Source organism: Camelus bactrianus, chromosome 8 (assembly GCF_048773025.1).
Source record: "Camelus bactrianus isolate YW-2024 breed Bactrian camel chromosome 8, ASM4877302v1, whole genome shotgun sequence".
Classification (NCBI taxonomy): Eukaryota; Metazoa; Chordata; class Mammalia; order Artiodactyla; family Camelidae; genus Camelus; species Camelus bactrianus.
In genome coordinates, this window is record NC_133546.1 from 34381542 (window position 1) to 34401806 (window position 20265).

General features: G+C 35.0%; 1 long non-coding RNA gene across 1 annotated transcript in view; it reads right to left on the reverse strand.

The window, feature by feature from the left end:
• Positions 1–20265, reverse strand: part of LOC123619833 (uncharacterized) — a 50183-nt gene that overhangs the window by 24611 nt on the left and 5307 nt on the right. Inside the window, exon 3 of the long non-coding RNA XR_006728572.2 lies at positions 7090–7282. This is a non-coding gene — a long non-coding RNA (uncharacterized LOC123619833). The remainder of the gene's footprint in view (positions 1–7089; positions 7283–20265) is intronic.

Sequence of the window (20265 nt, forward strand, 5' to 3'; positions counted from 1 at the left end):
ACAGACATGTGATTGAAAAGGAGGACCTTGCAGACCTTCAAACGAGGCCTCAGAGATCTTCTCACCACACTCTGAGAGCTACTCCTAATCTTTGTATCTCTAGTCATTCCCTTCCAGAGAGGAGTGTGAATTTCCTGACAGATTACACAGACAAGAAAGTGGGCTGCTCTCCATGCTGTATATTTTATAGGACAGGAGCCCCCACCCCTACCCCCAGGAGTGGTTTGGGATGGTCTAGTGCAACCTCTGGGTGGGTAAGTCTGCTGAATTCTGGGATAGCACCGTCCATTTTGTACAGAGCTAAAGACATATTTTCCTGATGAGCATTTATCAGAAAAATAAAATGTTAAATATTTATCTCCATCTGTCTGGCTGCTGTTCTGATCCCTCAACCAGTTTTGAACACAAGAGGAGAAGACATGAGCATTATTTACTGACTCCCTTCAACGCCAGCAAATGGAAGGACATATGCTGGGCTGTCCAAAGCCATATTGCCTTGAAAATACAATGTCAGATGTGACAAGGGAGTAAATTTTTAAAGGTTTCTCATTTGAGATGTTAAGTAAGATTTTAATTTTAGGGATATGTGTAATTATGTATATCAATAATCTAGAATATGCATACAAATTAAAAGAAACAAGAAAGAAGGCATATGCCAAAGCAAACAACTTTGAACAGTTTGGACTTACAAACCAAAGGGATACTTAGTGAAAAGGACACCTGTTCCTTAAGTACATAACTTTCTCTACACAGATTATGTACCTAAGTAGAGTAGGAGACCAGGATGAGAATCACCAAGTAGCAAACCTGCTGGTCCAAGTTTGACTTGTAATACACTTGTTAACACCAAACATTATTCTAGCAAAATGCTTGATACAGATGAGCAACATGAAAACAAACCACTAAAAGCATTGTTCAAAAGACCTCTGCAAAACTGTTTGTATTTTAAGGCTTAATAACTTGGAAAATAAGGCCTTAAGGAAAAAAATGCATATGTACAATTACTGTGTTTTTGTGCACCAAAGAAACAATCAAGCACCTATTTCTGAGGTAAGATGGAATTTTATTGACATGACTCAACATTAATAATAAAATGACATTGAATTGTAGCCCTCCACCCAATCTTAGTCTAAGTGCTAATTAATTTACATTGAAAGGCAATCCTCTTTCTCACTTGAGAATATATTATAACTTGAGGGTTCTTAACTCAGGTCTGATTTCTCACCTACAAAGTGTGGGAGGAAAAAACATTCAATTAGGCCACAGGACTCTTTAGAAAAAGAACTGGGTCATAAGTAAATATGGAGGTTTTAAAATTCAAGGTAGAGTTTTGAAACTTTTAAATGTTTTTTCTGTTCGAATGAATAAATGAATGTTCCTTTAATATACACATCCCTTTTAGCTACATCATCACTATTTACAGTTCTTTTCTAAGGACCATCTGCACTTAACATACTTCTTAAATTGTCATGAGTGGTCCTAATCCTATTAGCCCCACTATTAATCATATTTGTCAGACCAGATGTCCTTTCCTTTAGACTAGGATGGATGTTAAAGTGAGGTGGGTATTGCAGTCAGTTGAGGTGCAAAGTTAAAAGGGGTGTCAACAAACTCAGTAATTAACGTAGACGATATTTTAAGGTACTATTTTTTAAATCATAATAAACAAAATATCAACCTTTTAAATAAAGATAGGGTGCTTGCTTTAGGACTTTACATCATTGTGCAACATAAACAACAGGCTTCCAATCAGCCGGAGGTGCCCAAGTCCCCGCACAGGTGCGTTTATGAGGGTTCACAATGGTGTGTGAACAGCCTGGGAGGCATGGGGCTTGGTGTGTAGTCGTTCTACTTTACTGTAAGGTTTCTATTAAGTTTTAACACATGGGTCAAAATATGGGAGGATATTTTGATAAGTATATTAGGGATGCCACATTTGCTTTTATCTCAGACTACGATGGCTCAGCTGGGCACTGATGGACATCACAAGTTAATGCCTTCTTTTCTTACATCAACTGTGTGCGAAGAGAACACAGTTTCTCTCTCTCTCCTTTTCTTTATGGTTCAACTCTTTCTAAGTTATTTTTACTGTCTCCTTTTCCTCATCTCAAACTTACTTTTCAGCCCACTCTCCACTTTCACACTTCTTACTCCATGGGAAAACCACCCACGAACGCCTTTAAATAACAATCGTATTGCTCAATTTAATAGGTAGGCTTTTCAGATTTCTTTTCACTTCACTGCTCAACATCTTTCAGTGTTGTGGATTACTCTGTTATTCCAGAAACACTCTTTCTGGCAGCTGCCATGACACCTACTCTTTCTGTTTTTCTTCTACCTTTCTGGCTAGTTTTTACTGCAGGTTCTTCCTCTTCTACTTACCGTTAAATGTTGGCATTTCTCATGTCATTGTCTGTTCATAGTCCCATTTTATACTCACTGCTTGGCAATCTAATAGTCATCTATAAATTCACAGGCACCTATATACTCGTGACACCACATGTATTGCCCTAACTGAGATTCAGACTCAATTGCTACCTCTCTACATTCACTTGAGGCTCTGAAAGTCATTTTTCCATAAGTTTGTCGAAGACCAAACTCAACTTTCTGTCCCATTTGGTCCTTTTCCATCCAGTATCTCAGATGAGAAATCAAGGAGTCACCTTCTACACATCTCTCCCTTCCCATATCATCCAGAACTCTCTCTTCCAAATCCATCCACATTGTACACCTCTCTAATCACTTCTGAATCATCAAGCCACTTCTAGAATATTTCAATAACCCCAGCTAGTTTCCCTGGAAAACTCTCATCTCCCTTTACAAATTGTCCACACTGCAGCCAGCGTTCTTTAAAGAAAATTATTATCTTTCTTTATTTTGAAGCTATTAGAGGCCAAAAAGACTGGTTAAGAGCATTCTGCAGTTCCAGCAAGAGAAAATAAACAGAAAGGCTAAGAAGTTATAGATTCAAACTGTTTTTAAGAAATAGAAGTGATAGCACATGGGGACTAACTGAAGGGCATTAAGAAGAGAATTAAAACAAAACAAAACAAAACAAAAAAAAACCCTGGCCTGTAGAATTCAAGTATCCTGCATATGATCTTATGATCTGAAAACTGTACAGTCATGATTTGAGCTCAGCTGTGCCAAATTCCATGGCACTGTGTTTACAGAACTTCTTGCATTTTAACCTGTGAGTATGTGAAAGATTTGCTCTCTTAAAATCTCTTCTTTGATCCTATGTCTTCTCTCTGTTTTGGGTTATCCATTAATTAATTCTCTAAGTCAAAAGGCTTTTTCCTCCTAATAGCTCTGGAATCTTCTCTCACTTCTCACTCGCCAATATCTTAGTGCAATCACTTACTATTTTCCATGTGCCTATGGTTTCTCTCCTTCAATTTATTTTCCACGTTGCTGTCAAATATATTTGTTATTAGCTCCACTATTTAAGATCCTTTAATGTTTAGAAACAGCCACTAGTGTTTAAAAATTCCATAACAGGACACATAAAACTTTCTCTAATGTGGTCATCTTTACCTCTCTTACTTTTCCCCTAAGAAATTTCCATTCCCCTAATACTTTCTTTCTCAGATTCATACTTTTGTAATAGACATTTTACTCTTCTTGCCTACAATGCTTTTTCCACCTGATCCTATGGTGAATTTCCATTTTTTGCTCAGATAGCAATTCCTAGTCTACTTTTTCAGGAAGCTTTTCAACAAGTCTATTAGTTACCTCACTCCTTCCAAATGCCTCTATATCACCCTATAGAATGTATTTTTTTGTAATGTACTGTCATTTTTCATTTGTCCGTCTTCTCCGTTAATTTGAATACCTTGAGATCAGAAACTACTAATACTACATAATGAGAAAATATAGCCTGGTCATAAAGAGAATGGATTCTAGATTCAGACCACATGCACTCGAACTCCTACTCAGCCATTTTTTAACGGTTGATTGGTTTCATCATCTGAAAAAAAGTGTGTACTAGTAATGTATACCTAAAAAGCATTTTGTGGACATTAAATTAGATAAAGTATATAAAGTTAGCACAATGTTCAGTATATATTAGTGTTCAATAAAGGTTTGCAGAATAAATGAACTTATACTTTCTTTTTTATTCCTTGTATAGGCCAAGCTATATTGTAGTTTTATAAATACTATAAAGAATTTACAGAAAAAATTTATTTTGAATGAATACAGAAGTACATAATAGAACTACTTTCATTACATATTTTTGATCATGTCTTTGTCATATATTCAATTACTATTAAACCTCGAATTAAAACATTCCTAGATGAAAAGTTGATCCTGGCTGGATGCAATATAACTACTCATCATAATTTTGAATCTGTTTTTTTTCGTTTCCATTACCAATCCCTTCAGTTCTTTGAATCATTTTGTTTGTCTAGGATGCCAAGAAATGTTTTTTTGTTTTGGGGGGTTTTTTGCCTTTTTTAGAATATGCATTCCTTTGTCTCATTGCCCAGCTTATTCTCATTTCTGCCTAAGTGGTATGGTCCTCTTAAAAGCCACTTAAAATTCAGTTATCCTTCAGAAAACATCATGGTAACAAGGTGTGCTGTGAAGGTTAATTTCAGCAGGTATGAAATTAGTTGGTGTTGGTCTGATGAAGTCAGAGAAACTAACCTGAGCCCTGGTAAAGGGTCATGTCCTGATTAATAGTGCTGCTTTGTTCCATGGATGTGAGGAAAGTTACACACCAGCCCCTCTGACCTTCCTACCTGTCCCTTAAACTCATCAAGTTCAAATTCTCCTCAGGTTATAGCATTTCTGAAGCCCTTCTGGAAATCTACTGAATTAGCTACAAACACACACACACACACAAACCCAATCACTGTGTGTATCATTTCCTTTTTTTTTTATAGCACTTACTATATCTGAAATTATATTATTTGTGTGTGTGCTTGATTTTTATATTCTGCACTAGAAATGTAAACTCTGCATTGCCAAATCTTAAAATACATGTAAACTTCTTCTCTGGTTTAGTGTGTGTGTGGGCCAGTGGTGACTGGCCAAAGCGCCTCCACAATGGCTGAGCTCTGTGTGGGAGGAGGACTGGAAGGTGAGAACAGGAAGAGGGATCCCTTTCTGAAGTGCTGCAGAGGTTCTTTCCTAAGTGCTCCAGTGGAAAAATCACAAGAAAAATATAATAAAATGAAAAATAAGAAATGAAAAAAAAAAGGAGTGAAAACAAGAAAGGAGGTATTTCTGGGGGAAAGGTCTTCCGAGCTGACTCAGCTTGTGACTCCTATTCCTGTAATCTTGGGACTACATGCTGACCTCTTTTGCCAAGAGTCAAGAAAGTTGACCTTAGCAGATCTGACTTCCTTCACTCACCAGCAGACAGTGGGCAGCTGGGACTAGGGAAATCTCTTCCTAACCACAGTCACCACCACCAGGATAAGTTGGGGGCCACAGTGCCACAAGATAAACCAAGCAAATCAAAATAAAATGCTCAAAGCTCTGTCACTGGAATAACAGCCCAACAAAGGAGACCCGGACCTGCATGCTAAGCCTAAAGAAAGTGACTGCCTGAAAAAATTAAAGATCTCACTCAGTAAGACCCAGAGTTTCCACACAGAATAAACAAAATACCTAGGATGCAACTGAAAATCACTCATTATACCAAGGACAAGGAAAATCACCACTTGAATTAGAAAAGAAAATCAAATGACAGAAACACTGAGATAAATCAGATGTTAGAGTTATTTGACAAGATTTTAAAGCAATCAACATAACTATGCTTCAAGGATTAATTACAGTATCATTTTAAAGCAAATGAAAAAAACAGAAAAATCTTAGCAAAGAAAAGTGGAGAGATAAACATAGATCAATGAACAGAATAGCAAACCCAGAAACAGACGCACATAAGTACCCACAATCAGCTTTTTGCAAAGGTGCAAAATCAGTTAAATGGAGGAAGGCTAGCCTTTTCAACAAAAGGGGCTAGAACAACTGAAGACCCACAGGAAAAAAGAAAGAAAGACTCTTGACTAAACCTCACTTTTCATACAAAAATTAATTTTATGTTGATCATGGATTTACATTTAAAACATAAACTGTAAAACTTTTTGAAAACAAGAGAGGAGAAAACATCTTCTGGATCTAGAATTGAGCAAAGAGTTTTCAGAATTGACACCAAATTCAGGATCCATAAGGAAAAAAATTGAGAAATCGAATCTCATCATAATTAAAACTCCTGTTCTCTGTAAGGCCAAGTGAAGAGGATGAAAAGACAAGATATAGGTTGGGAGAAGATATTTTCAGCATGTATCTGACAAAGGAGAGTATCTAAAATATAAAAAGAATTCTTAAAACTCAACATTAAAATAAATCCAATTAGAAAATGAGCAAGGGAGATGAACAAACATTTCACCAAAAAAGATGAACAGCTAGCAAATGCTATAGACTGAAGAGCTGCGTCCCCCAAAATTCATATGTTAAGACTTAGTCCCAAAATGTGATTGTATTTGGAGGTGGGGCCGGCGGGGGGGGATTAGGTCACGAGGGTAGAGCCTACAAGAACAGGGTTAGTACCCTCAAAGAAGAGACCCCAGAGAGCTCCCTAACCCCTTCCACCATGTAAGGACACAGCAAGGAGAAGACAGCTGTCTATGAACAAGAGGTGGGCCCTGGCTAAACACTGAATCTGCTAGTGCCTTGATCTTGGACTTCCCAGCCTTCAGAACTAGCAGAAATAAATGTTTGTTGCTTACACTACCTGCTATAGTATTGTCATAGCAGCCCCAAATGGAGTAAAACAGCAAAAAAGCATATGAAAAGATATTCTCCTCCATTAGTCATCAAAGAAATGCAAATTAAAACCCCAACAAGATATCACTATGCATCTACCAGGCTGGCTAACATTGGAAAATAGCAACAACAATAAATGCTGGTGAGGATGCAAAGAATCCGGACCATTCATACATTGTTGATGAGAATATAAAATGGTTCACTAACTCTGAAAAACTGTTTACCCATTTCATAAAAAACTAAACATGCAATTATCATAGGACACAGTAATTTAAACTCTTGAGCACTTATGCAATATAAGTAAAAAATTACCTTTGTAAAAAAAAACCTATATGCAAATATTCATAGTAGCTTTGTTCATAATAGCTAAAAACAGGACACAAGTCAGATGTCCTTCGATGGGTGGATGGTTAAACATGCTGTGGTACATCCATACTATTCATCAATAAAACAGAATGAATCCTTGATAGATGTAACAACCTTGATGAATCTCCAGCAAATTACACTGAGCAAAAAAAAAAAAAAAAAAAATCAAGTCACAAAATGTTACGTATTGTATGATTCTGCTTATATAACATTTTTGAAATGACAAAACTTTTGGAAATGAACAGATTACTGATAACCAGGGGTTAGCGATGGTTGTAAAAGAATAATGTAAGGGATCTTTGCGATAGAGCTATTCTTATCTTGGTTCTTGTGGTAGCTACATAAACTCACAAAATTGTACAGAACTAAATATATACAGAGAAAGACACCACTGAGTACAAGCAAAACCCAAGAAATTTGAACAAAATTTGTGAATAATGTCAAAGTCAATAACTTGGTTGTGATATTGTACTAGTTTTGCAAGATGTTATCACAGGGAGAAATGGTAGTATGTACAGGAACAGGATGTCTCTGTATTATTTCTTAAAACTGCATGTGACTTTACAATGATCTGAATAAAAATTTAAATTAAAAAAAAAGACAGATGAAACGTTTCCTCTAAAAGGATGTTTGGATAGCTTTTTACTTTAACATTCAAGAAAGTTTCTGCAATATAAGTGGTGATGGCGAGGACAACAGAAGAGCAAGAGGACTCTCCTGTTGCTGTCTTCTTTCTTTCCTTTCAGTACAGAGGCCCCATGACGAGGTTGTCCTCTGGTCTCCCAACTCCCTGGTTGATCTCTTTTTCTCAGGCTCTTCAATGAGATCTTTTTCTCTTGCTCTAAATTCAGGTGGTCCCTAAGGCTCTATTCTCAGATTTTTCTCATTCACATTCATTTGCTAAGATGTCTCCTTTAGCTTTAAATGTCACTGATTCCCTAATGTGCATCTTCAGGCCTGACCATTCCCCAAGACCCCAGACTTTTAGATCTAGCTGACATAGCCATTTGGATATTTAATCATCTTCATCTCATGATGGTCAACCTCCTCCACCAAACATGCTTTTCCCCAAATGCTCTCATCTCAGGAAACTGCATCATAAATCCCAGTCTAAAAATATTATCTTGGACTTAAATTTCTTTCTTACTTTTCTATTGCTCTCACTTACGTTTAAGCAGCACATCCTTTTGGTTTCATCTTCAAAATGTATTCTACACCTGATAAACGTTCACTGCCTTCCCTACTACCACCCTAGTCTCAACCATTTTTATCCCTGCCTGGTCTAACCACAAAATAGTCTCTTAACTGGCTCCTTATCTTCCACTCTTGCTCTTCTAGAGCTTATTTCAATTGTTTTTTTCCTATTGTAGCAGTTGATTCAAAGATATTGCTTAGAAGAGTCAGACTTGTGTAGCTTAGGAACATGAACTCTAGATCTATTTTGGTTCCTATCTCCGTCATTTACTGCCTGTCAGTAACAATCTCCCTGAGCTTCAATTTCTTCATCAATAAAACAATACTTACATCATAAGGTTTCTGCAAGGATCAAATGTGATTATATAGAGCCCACGGTATCCCTTCAATAAACGTCAAATATCATTATTATTATTTGTGGTTAATTCGTAACTTGTATGTAAGAGGCAATTCTACCAGAGCTTATTAGTTCTCAGACTTTCTCTGGGCCAATGGCATTAAATGGAAGGGATAAAACTCAGATATAAAACAAACTTGTTTTGTTTCACACATGAAATTTAAACAACCATTTTAATGTTTTCTATATATTTTTTTCTTTTTTGCAAAAGATTAAATTACAAAATAATCCGTTTTCATGGATTTTACCGTTATATGCATCATGGTTCTGATCTTCCTGCTCTTTCATCTTTTTAAGCTCATTTTTATTACCTGTTCAGCTTATAAATCTCTTACTGTCTCATAAAATTTTCTATTTCAAAACAGTGATTTTTTTCCCACTAACATTACTCCATCATTATTGAGCTAGGCTTCAAAATGCAAAAGAAATCTATGATTAATCTTACTGCTGATGGAAAATTATTAACTTTTGACAAGACCCATGGTTAAATAAGTTTCAGATTCCAACATCTATAGATCAGATAAGAAAACATTCTATACCTTTACCTCCATCCCCACAACCAGCCTTGACAAATATTCTTGATTTTTATATAGAAAGAATTGCACAACCTTTCTAGCAGGTAACACCTAGGATCAGAAAAATCACACTCTCAGACCCCGAGCTGTTTCCATATTTATTTACTGAGGTGACTCTGGTACACAGTAAAGATCCTGTTTCAGGATTATCACTGGAGTTTATGAAGAGACCTATGTGCCATCTTAGGTAGGTCACTAAGAACTCTGAAGAAGCTATACAGAATATCAACAAATATACAAATATTTTAACTAACATCTGCTTTTTTTTGTCTTTAATAACTAGACAAATAAGTCACTTAGATACTGCTTCAGTTAAAAAAAATTGGTAGTCTTTCTTCCTCCTGCTAATTGGCCATCTGAATCAATTTGCCATTAGAACTTTGGATAGTCAAAAAGGCAAATTTCTCTCTCAGACTTCTCAAACTTCTAAACCTACTGAAGCGATAATTGACAAAATATTTGTATCACTAAATATAAAATTACACATATCTTTAAATTTTTATTTTATATGACATTGATCTCCCTATCCAAACATCTATCATCCACGTAAATTATGTTATTAGCCCACATACTCCTTTTTTTTTCTTACTGCTAATCTTGAAAACGAAGGCTTTAAGAAAGTATTTCTGAAAATAACCAAACACATTTCAACACTTCTGGAACCAGAAAGTGCTCATTAATTATTATTTCATAGCCAAGAAAAACATAAGTTGAAAATAGTTCAAAGAAAGAAATGACAGATAATGTTGATTCTCGTGAGGGTTGACAAGAAAAACAGCAAAAGTCTCCCTGCTTGTGTGGCATTATATCAATATTTAGTATAATTTAGCGTGATACAAATTCAGATCTTCGTTATTTTCCTCTTTCTGAAAAGCTTCTATATTGTTTAAATATCATGTTGAATTAAACTGTACAACTCTCTAAATTAGCTAAGTGGTTCTACAATAGTGCCACTGCATCTAGGCTGCCAAGCAAGTGCCAACTCAGCAGGATTTCTGAATAGTTGGTAAATGAAGCGTCAAAATTCTGGAGTTTAAAATAAAAACTTTCTTTACTAAAAATCATCTCAGAATTACATGTCTGTTACAATAAAAATTCCAGGGGGAAATCCTTCAGCATTTCAAAGAGAAAGGGCAAATATTTCATTGGTTGATGAAATGGTAATTATTACATTTTTTTCATTTAGTGTAACAAAATGCTACCTGCTATGATAAGTATAATGGAAAAACATACTGAAAAGGGATCAGTTGGAACTCTTCTTCTTAATGATGCTTTAAAAATAACCACATGGCAGAATTAATCAGTGCATGAGGTCAGGAAGATAAGGATGAATTGCATCATTCACGCTCTCCTCCTGTGACAAGCCTGTTGAGGAAGTTCAAAGTTTCCTTCAATCCAGAAAAGAAGTATTCTGATCAATTTGTTCATAGTAAGAATTCCTCTCTGATGAGTAGTTTTATTTTTAAAAACTACAAGAAATCATTAAATCATGACAGTTAATCTCTACTGATTAAAGACCTAGTGTCAGGACTCAGTAGTAGAGAGTGTGTCTGACCTTTGTGCTTTAGTGGGTCCAGACCGTCACTCTTTCCTAGCAATCAGCAGGTACCGGTGAGGGGGTGGATAATAGTCGGGGAGAATCTAAATGCTTCCTGCTATCACAACTTGACATGTGGAAGTCACAGAAGGGAAAAAAATCTAACTGTCTGAATCATGACAGAAAATGAAACATAATACATAAATCCACAGTGAAGAATGAAATATGCCACAGTACTATGTCTTCTGTGAAAGTGCAAACATGCAAATCTTTCATCTAGAGAGAAACCAGAAAACAAAGATAAACTATCAGCATCTCCTCTTGAAGGGAATCTTCTACTGCCATATCGACATATACTCTTCTGACATACATATCATCTTTCTGTGTATCTGTGTGCAGGGTATCCAGAGAGTGTGATAAACTGAGCAAAATGTATTTAAACACCACTATTTATACTCTGAATCTACAGACAACACCTAACTATCTTCTTGGACTAAATAGGGGCAGGAAAATTATTTATGCCTAATAACCTATACCCAGTAGAGCTTGCTGTGAATGACTCAATCTGATAGGCAGTGATACATTCAGGCAATGTACTAGGAAATACAAAGATGAATATGACAACATTACTGTGCTGGTTGACATTCTCAAATTCTGAGGGTAGACACAGTAAGATAAAATATGAAACCGATACTGAGATGTGCTAAGGAAACATATTCAGACTGGAAGAAGTGATTAATTTGTTTAGAGGGAAGTCAGGAACACTTAACAGAGGAGGCGATTTTTTAAGAAAACTCACAGGAGAAAGAGAACTATTTAATGCGTACTACACTTTTGTAGTAATTTGGATGATGTTTGTTTTTAGTATTTCATGAAAGCCTTCTTTCTGCCAACTAAATTATTTATGCTCAGAAAGAATATCATTTTTCTTTTGAAACCGTCTCAATTATAAACATGTATTTATCATATGCCAGTTTAACACTTGGCGTTTCTATTCCTGAGAACAGTAGGCTGGTGATACACACTCACTTGCGATTCTGATGAGGCACAGACTTGAATCACAGCTTTGTGAGATGGGCGTGTGGGAATGACTCATGCAGCTAATGGGTGGGTCTGGAGACCTCCCACTAGCTACAATCTGACAAGGATTTGTTGTACTTTATTATCTGTGACATCAGCAATAAATCTTGGGCTGTGAAAAAAATCTTGCAACTTCATCTAGATAGGCTAATAATATAAGGAGGCATTCAATGGTGCATGTTATTTTAGTAGTGAAATTAACCTTAATAACTTCATAATTTCTGCTCTGTATTTATTGAATGTCTTAAGCATTTGAAGTCATTCCTTAACATGTTCAGTTGTATTTTAATGTGTTTTATAGGGAACATTATATATTAAAATGTCATTGGCAAATTTGAGGAGTAACAACAGTCTGTATTATTTTCTCAGCCAATGTAAAGTGTATCCTGTACTTCCCAAACCTAAGGAATTAATATATTCTTGCTCAATGGGCACTATAAAAGCAGAAAGAATTTCATATTAATCAATCCTCCTAAAGAATCTTCATAATTTGTCTAATTGCAATGCCCAATAATGATTTTTTGGGTATAAACAACCAAAATTAAAAAACGATATGCTAAGTAGACAACTAGTTATTAATAATGACAAATTTATAATTTGGGAGTTTTAATCCTTATATATCAGTGAGGACTAATTTGTAAAATGTTTCATAGACTTTGATTGACATTTAGTAACTGGCTAACCTATTACTTCACTAATGATAAGGCAATCACAGCACTCTCAAAGGTAAAGTATTTATTATGTCAGTACTAAAAAGAGTTCCCATTTGCAATTATTTCACTGTGAAGATTAAGGATTCTGAACCTTAGTATTTAATTTGAGTTATCAAAATTCACTACTATTATGCACGTTGCTGTAATTTAATTTTATAAAAATATTTAATATCAGTAAAAACACGTTTATCATATTTTGTTCTAATACACTAATTTTCTTCTTAAATATGGCCAAATAATTATGCTGCTAGGATATATGCAAATATAATCATGAGCAGAAAGTAAACAGACATCCTTAAATAGATGCTGGATGAGCTATCCCTGATAGAGCACCTGTGAGGGAGGCTGTTTTAGTAGTGCTTTGTTCTTTTAATGTCATGAAATATATTGCAGAGTCAAAAATTATTACTTGTGTGTGATTATTATTGACTTTAACCTAAAATTTAAAACAACATAAAAATGTATTTGAAGTATTTAGATATGTCTGCCAGAGTCACAAGGCTCAGGTCCTCTGGTTCGCCTAGGAGCCCTGTAACTGCTTTTCTCAGTCAGGACCCTTGTATCGTCCTGTTGTAGACCATTCTACTAGATTGGGATGACATACAGCCTTTTTCTGATTTGTTTGTTTATCTTTGTTTTGATGTTTTAAAAATTTGGACATGACTTTCCATTTCTTCTATTTCACACACACACACACACACACAATGCCAGACTTTTGAACCACTTTGTGGGTAAGGTTACTTCCATGCTGCTTATTAGAGATCAGACTTAGGTATTCTAATATTCTTCCTTCCTCATTCTGCTAATCACATGAAGAAGTTAGTTTCTCAGCCCTCTGAAGCTATGCAATGCTACACTTTCCTTTCATTTTTTCTTAATTTTCAAAGGACTATTACAATCAGACTGAAAATTCCTTATGACATGTATAGGCTGACTCCCATAGGTTTCTCAATAGTGAAAGGTCATTCCTTTTACTTTCAGGCAAAATTTTTAAAATAAGAAATGCTAAGTGGTGAACTAGTTGTTAATAATGGCAAACTGGTTATTTGAGGTTTTAATCCTTATATATTGGTGATATATCTCATACATAATCATTGCTAATACATCAGTGATACATAACTATATAGCAGATAACACTTCCTCCCTTTAGTCTCCTGAGATATGAATTACTACAATAAATAAATACTACATTTTGTATGTTTAATATATGGAAAGGGCAAATATGATATACTTATGACATAGGGGAGTCCAGTCAGAAGGTTATACCTGTAACAAGCAGTTTGAACTAAGCTTGTTTTATTTCCCAACTAGCCAGGTAGAGGACATTATTTTTGAATTTCAGTCAAGGAAGACCATAAGCTGTGATGAAGTGATAGATTTAGAAAACAAAGTTCGGCTCCATTTCAGCCATTTGATAACTATGTAACGTTGATGGTACTTGGCTTGTTTGAGCCTTTAATTTTGGGTTCTATAAATTGAGAAGAAAAAATTTCAGATCAGCAGGATAGTATACAGTCAGAGTCAGCATCTCTGAGTATGATTCCTCGCTCTGTCCTACCCTGTGTGACATCAGGAAAATCGCTTCATTTCTCTGTGGCTTGATTTCATCATCCATAAAATGAAGATAATAACAATAATGATCTACTTCTCAGTATTACTGAGGACTAAATGAGTCAGTATATGTAGAATCATGTCTGTGACATAGTAAGTTCTCAATGAATGTTATTATTTTTATTTTCAATATTATTTTTATTCAGAGGGTTGTAAGAATTAAGAAAAAACAGACACTAAAATCAAAACATTTCACAAACTTGAAGTAGTATTTACTACAAAGTGAATTTGACATTGCTATTTTGTACCTATTATTAAGAATCTTTGACTGACTTTATTTATATAATTACAATATCACATACTGATCCCCCAGCAATTTGCTACAGTTTATATTTAATTTTCACTTAGCTCCAAAGAGTTAAAATGGCTTTCAAAGCACCAACTTTCTGATTTTGGCAACATTTTTCAAAACTTATTATTAATCCACAACAGTTGGCATTAGACCATGAACTTCTTCAGAAATAATTACAAAGCAGGAGCACTCAGCTGCCTCAAAAATAAATTCAGCTTTCTCCCTAAAGGGAGAGGATTTTAAAATAAAATGCTTTCCTTTTATCTTTAAATTGATCTGGGGACATTATAAATTCAATTTTTTTTTAAGAATCAATCAAACATAATCTCAATGAACCATATATGGAAATCCCAATAAATAGGGATAAGCTTTTAAAGATTACCATGTCGGTCACCACAAAAAAAGAATCTCCACAGAATGAAACATGCCCCTGCACAATATTACAGGTTTAAATATACAACTCAGATTCTAGAGCTATTATTATGGTCTCAAAGTCTGAGACTGAAACTGAAAGATGCACTTCAGCTGCAAATATGTAGCAATTATCACAAAATGAACTTCATTCCACATTTTTGCTAATCACCATGGTAACCTGCATTCAATGGATTCTTTCTGGGAAATATTCCAGATTCTATCAGACATTTTTAGTTTAGAAGGTTAGAATATTTTTACTTACTTGGTTGCTTATATTGTTTTTAGCAATATATAATAGCAATGATAAAATGAATGTTCTAGAATATTGAAACTGTTTGATAGCTCCAGGTATATCATAATAAAATTCTTAGGTTATAAAGGCAAGAGAATAATTGACTAATAATATTTACTAATATTTCATAAATATGTTAACAAATCCATGAGCTTACAACTTTTTACACTATCTTAAGATATAAATTCAGCATGTATTTTGACTGTGGTTAAAATATACAACATCACTTACATAGTTTTAATTTTAAATATTAAATATATAGGCTATAACACTGAGTCCTGCCAACAAAATATCAGGAATTTCTCATTCAGACAGAAAAAGAATACTCATTTCATCAATTAAGCAGTTTGAGAAATGTATTATCTTAGAATACATATGAAAAGAACAATGAATGTTGGCCCTGGAGCTGGACCACCAGCCCTCTTGAGCTTCTCAGGCTGGTGTATATGGCTTGGAAGATGGCCTATACATCAGAATCAGAGAACAAACACATCAAGAGAGATGTAAGGACTGGGAATTTGTATGCCCTATTTTCCGTAACGCAGGTAGCAGTATAGAAAATATATGTCCGGCTATCAGGCTCAGTGGCACTGCTTTAAGTAGCCAATCAGCAAACTGGTAGTGAACGAGTCCCTAATGGGGCAGGGGACTTATACAAGAGTGTAGGACACTCTCCCTCTACATCAAGGAAGCCTTGCTGTAAAAAAATGAATGTCAGCTAAGCAACCCATGTGCTTACTGATGTAGTAGATTTACATTCTGCTGCAAGCTCCTTATCTCATTGCAGACAGCGAACAGTTTATAGACAGGCACTGGAGGAGGAAAGGATCACCCAGTGAAAGCCTCAGAGATATCAAGGAAGATGAAGACTGGGAAATAACCTCTGAATTGTAAATAAAAAGTTAATTAGGGGATTTGGTTTCTTTTTCAACATGTAAGGTGTTTAGACATCATCAGTTCCGTCTCTACAACAAGAAAAAGCCAGACACACTGAAGCTGACTTTTTTTTGAGCCCATCAAAGAATTGAGGCTGCAGGGCATCACCCTAAAATCTGGAGAGAAGGGCAAATCCAAAGAATCACAGCTGGAGTCTGCTTATCTGGACAGAAGCTGCTGGAGCTATAAATAGGTAGAAATCCTGAAATGGTAATGTTGACAAATTGCTTGAAGCTCAGTATGGATTAGTGTGAAAGCAAGAAACTCCTGAAGCCTTAGTGTTGGTGGCAGCAGGGTGGGGAGTTCATATTTTCAAGGGCTTTAACTCGAAAAAAAACCCCACCAGTTATTAACAGTGAAAATCAGAGAAACATCCCCGCTTAGTTCCTGCAGAGGTAGAGGTAGAATAAACTTTGTGAAATAGACCCATAGTTTTCCCCATCACAACACTGTACTCTCTTGGGGGAAATGACTATTGGAGTCTATTCAAGGAGCCATGGGAAAAGGGCATTCTTCTCATTTCAGCCCTCTTGAGCTTCCTAGTCTCACTGAAAGAGGAAGGCGTGATAAAGAAAAACTTGTGATGGTCACTGGCCAGAGACACAAAGTTACTTAAAGACTGAGACTTAATTAGAAGATTATAGAACACTGTTCCCCCTCCACACCTTACCACACCACCAACAGGCTCCAGGGACAGTGGATTATAGCTGAACAAACTACAAGACACAGACTGTCTCTGGAAGTATTTAGAAGAAACAAAAGTCTAGAGGGAGCCTATCCGCTGAATGGTCTGCCCCGCTTCCCGCCAGTTTGTATGTTGAAGTAAGACAAACCCAGCACCTCAGAATGTGACTGATTCAAAGATAGGGCCTTTAAAGAGGTAATGAAGGTGAAAGGAGGCAATCTAGGTAGACCCTCATCCAGTATTACTGGTGTCTTTATACAAAGAGATTAGGACACATGAACACATAGAGAAGATCATTTGAAGATATGGGAGAAAGGTGGCCATCAAAAAGCCAAGGAGAGAGACCTTAGGAAAAAATCGATCCTGCAGACACCTTTACCTTGGACCTCTAGCCTCCAGAATTGTAAGAAAATACTCGTTGTTTAAGCCATCCTGCCTGCAGTACTTTGTTATCGTCCCCCCAGCAAACTAACGTAGGGGAGATAAACTTGAGGACACTAGAGGGATTTTAACCTTTTAGCACTTGAAGCTACAGCAAATATTAAACAAAGCTCAACTCTTACCATGATTAACATAAATCCTCAGACTAGAGGACTACTCATCTCAATTCTTACTACTCTATACAAAACGTCTGCCTTTCATCCTAAAATTATGTCATGACAAAAGGCAAGAAAAATACTCAAGACAAAGCAAACATCATAAAAAGACTCAGCTTGTCTATAATTGTTCATTTATTTTCTCATTGATCTGTAATATCTCTTTGTCATAGTTTCTAATTTGTATGAGTCTCTTTCTAAGCTTTACTTACTATTTTCTCTGATTATTTTCTCAAACTCTGTGTAAATATCACAATTTTAAATTATTAAAGAATTATAATTAGCTTTGACATTGGCATAAGGGAAACAATATTGCTTATACCAGTATCATTTCCCAACTTTAAGGGTTATTTTTATCTTGGTTATTCTTAGCTTTTTACTCTTACATCATTTTGTCAAATTCCATGAAAAACTCTGTAGGGATGTTGAGTAGAATGTAGTAGAATCTAGAGATGAAATTTGGGGACAATTGACATCATTACAATATTGCATCTTCCAATATATAAATGTAAAAGAGTTCTCCATTTATGTATGTCTTCCTCAAGTTTTTTAAAATAAAGTTTTATAAGTTTATTATACAAGGCCTTGCACACTTTTGTTAGCTATAAGCTTAGGTTTCTTACAGTTTTTGATGCTATTTTCAAGTGTCTTTTTAAAAATTATATTTTCTTTGTTGTCGATACAATTCTCCAATTCTTCTTGTACACTGATTTTATAGACTAAAAGTCTCTTCCTTATTTAGATTTGGAATACTTCTATTACTTCTATAGTCCCCCATTATACCAAGTCATTGCTGGAAAATTATAATTCTTCACAAATAATTTTATCTTATTACATAATTTAATCTATTAGTCTTATCTGTGAACTTTTCTGAATAAAACAACTTTATTTTTTTCTAATCTAGACTTTATTTGAAGAATAATTGGATGGGAACACTTGTTAAGCTATTAAGAACCTATTAATAGATCAAGAAAATGTCACTCTCCCAAGAAGAGATGAGAGTTGCATAAGTTATTTGTAGACTCACGGGTATGGGTTTTGGCTGAACCATCTACACACCAGGCCTCTGCAAGGCCCTTTTGAAACCATCTGTACACTTGTATCTGCAAAAAGGCTGCCCACGTTAAAGGTGTAGTCTTAGAATTACAGCCAATGATGCCAAATTGAATATCAGTCCATGGTGTGACCTCATAAATCATTCCTACATCTTTAAATAAGTTTGGCTTTGACTTTTCTCTTTATAGTTTATTAGTTAAGTGCACAGGATTTCAGTTAGACTTTTGTACTGATTTTACCTTTGTAACATCTTACTGGTCATAAAAATCTATGTTCTTACAAATTTACAACTACTTGCTTATGGCTTTTATGCTTGAAAATCAACTTAATAGTATATAAAATTCTTGATTGATACTTTTCTTCCTTTGAGCATCATGAATGCAATTATGAATTACATCATTTTATTAAATGGGTATGAATTGTTGCTGTAAAGAAATCTAACATTAGCCTGATTTCCTTTCCCATACAAATGACTTAGTCTTCTTACATCTATGCCCAAATTATTATTTTTAAGACGTATCTTATTGTTGACTTTTCTGAGTTGATTTACAAGATACGATTAGAATTATCCTTCTTGTGATCTTGTACTATGAAATAATTTAATGGAGAAAATGTTATAACTTTACTTGAGGACAGTGAAAAACATCTAGATAAATGAAAAAGTATACTATGAACTTGAGTAGAAACACTCAATGTTATAAAGCCAAAACTAAGTTACAAATTTGATACAGTCACAAATTATACATAGATGATGTCTTAGAAATTTAAATTCAGAAGTCAAGAAAATGTTTAGAAGGAAATGTAAAAGGGAAATTTTCCCTTGCAGATAACCAAATACATATAAAGTACTGTATGTATAATAAAGCCATAATAAGTAAAATGGAGTGGTGTTACAATAGGAGTAAATAAAAATTCAATGCAACACAATCAATAAAAACTAAAAGTGGAAACTTTTATACAGCGGAAATGTAGATGATAAAATTGGTGTATAAAGTCAGCAGGAAATGGTGGATTATTTGGTAAGTCAATTTAGCATAATTCATTATCCATTTAAAAATGAGTAAGCTCAAATCACTATCTCCCACCTTTCACAAAAATAAATTCTAAATGTATTAAAGACCATCAACAAAAATCAGTATATTTATTAGAAGACAGTAATAGAGAATACTGTCTCCAACATAAAATACATACAAGCAAAACACACAATGGAGATTAACACAGTTAATTACATCTAAAGTAAAAGAACATGACAGAGGCCACTGTAGAATAGGTGAAAAGATAGGTAGATGGGGGTAATATTTTAATATACATGACAAAAAAGAATAGTACTCAATTACAGGTACTGAATTCCTAATAAACATAAAAAATTAGAAAAATGGACAAGTGAGCAAGTTACAGAGCAAGAATGAGGTAAAATTAAATTAATAATATGACATCACCTCTCATTCTTTTCATTGGCAAAGATTAAGAAGTTTTACAATATCAAGTATTGGTAAGAGTGTATGAAAGGAGGAACTCTCATAGTGCAGGTGGGTATGAATTGGTTCAGTTACTTCGAAAAGCAGTATCTTTTACAATTTAAATTGAGCATTCCCTGCAAGCTAGCAATCTTACTTCCTGTAATATACCCTAAGGAAAACAGCACACATGCATGCCATGAACATGGATTTACTGTAACAGTGGAAAACTGAAAACAACTTATAATCTGTTAATCGTGGAATATAAACTAAATTGGAATAGGTAC